We start from the raw sequence: 2,040 nt of genomic DNA on the forward strand, positions 1-2,040 counted from the left end.
TGGGTGGTGGAAGTGGACTGGAGGAGGTATTTCGTTATTGGTCAACCAGTTCTGCTAATATTTATCTAGGCAGTGAGTGATGCACTGGGTGTGGAGGGGTCGGGGTGGCGGTGCTGGCGAGATTTTATGGATCTGATCACAGTTAATAAGTTACAGGAATTGTAGTGAACAAGCCCAACAACTTCTGGTGACTCACCGCAGGAAGTGACCTCACTGACGGGAGTGGGAGTGGGAGTGGTCTGGGACATTGCCAGTTTGAATTAAATTAATCAGTCCCTCCAGAAAAACGCGATTAAGCGATCGCATAATTCAATGCATAATCAGCCAAAGTCTGCATATTTATGCAGACTTTTTCTGCATATTTTTTATGCATATTTTTTCAAATTCGCTGCACTTTCGGCACATAAATTGCCGATTTCCGCGCAAAATATGCAGGGCTTGCATTATTTCATAATTCCTGCATTTTCGTTGCAAAAAAGTCACATATATCTTAGCAGACAGTTGAAAAATGTTGCGTTTACTTCACACAAGAGTAGCCATTTTCCCCTGTTTCCATGGGAACGTTATGTAGTGACGTTATGTAGTGACGTTATGTAGTGACGTTATGTAGTGACGTAATTACGCGACGTGAACATCATCGAAAAGCTGCAAACCCCGCGATGAAGCCATGATGAAACTGCAATTTTTGCAAGTTCCTGCAAATTCATTGCATAAAATTGCATAAATATCCCGCATATTCCATTGCATTTTTTAAGACAACGTGCCGCATAATCAAGGATTTTTGCCCAAAACAATCACAAAAACACTCATTTTCTCACGCATTTTTCTGGAAGGACTGAGTAGTCTCTTTGGCTACGTTCACACCGCAAGTCTTAATGCTTAATTCTGTTTTTTTGCTCAGATCTGATGTTGTGTTTGTCTGTTCACATGACCTTTTAAAATGTGGCCTATATCAGATTCCAGTGTGAACTGTTTGTGGTTTCGAACTGACCCACATGATCAAAAGACCAATAACAATGACATCAGACGCAGCACGCTGCTGCACTACAGTTAGGGAGGTTATGGAGGAAAGAAGCATTTTCACTTTTATTTCAAAATGTAGCTTTAAGGCTCTTCACCTTCCTTTGACACTGCAGCCACATGCTCCTGTGTCCCCGTTCTTCCATTTAGTTTTCCAATTTTTTCAAAAATGGAGCGGTTACGGTATGATCCTTCTAGTTTTGATTGAATTGAAGTATCTCCCCGTACACTAATGAGGTCTAGGAGCTCCCTATCCCTCCATTGACTTTCTCCATCACTGTTCTCCATGTTGTAGGTCTAGTCAAGTTTTTAATGCTACTGTCTGTGTCTAGGGCTAACTCCCACCGGAGCATAATTGTGACAAATGGCGATGTAGATCGACGTAAAAGTCGCATCAATTCCGCCTTGGTTGTTCACACTGCGGCCGCATTGAAATAAATCAGACCTGGGTCTGATTCAGGACCACATATGGAAGTGGTCTACATCTGATTTGAGTGTTCACACTACTTCTGAAGAAGTCTGACCTGGTCACATGTCCCCTCAAAAAAAATCTGATTTGGGCCACTTTTTCCTGCAGTCTGAACGTAGCAGCAGATCCATCTCCACAGCGCTGTGGAGGAAGGTCTGGATACACCACAGATGCATTCTGGGATAGGAGAAAAAAACGCTCTGGGTTGTTTGCATTTCTTTAAACCAATCACAGTCGTCTTGGGTGGCGCTGAGCTCTGGACGCAGTGACGGTGGCTCTGCTAAATAGTCTCAGGAAGGAACTTGTTTTGGTGGAACATTTGCACCCCGCAAAAGAAAACGCCACATCCAATATTAAATGAAGTTAACTGTTGACACAATACAGTACCGGGAGCTATTTAAATTAGCTGATACATGGTTAAACCTCATTGGCTCTTACCAGTGTATCTCCGTGTGTACTTCGTCCACAGCAATCCCACCAATCAGTCCCAAAACGTCCCAGTTAGAGAGGAAATGACCTAAACATATTTTTTGTAAATCTTTACAATCATT

Source organism: Sander lucioperca, chromosome 3 (genome assembly GCF_008315115.2).
Source record: "Sander lucioperca isolate FBNREF2018 chromosome 3, SLUC_FBN_1.2, whole genome shotgun sequence".
Lineage (NCBI taxonomy): Eukaryota > Metazoa > Chordata > Actinopteri > Perciformes > Percidae > Sander > Sander lucioperca.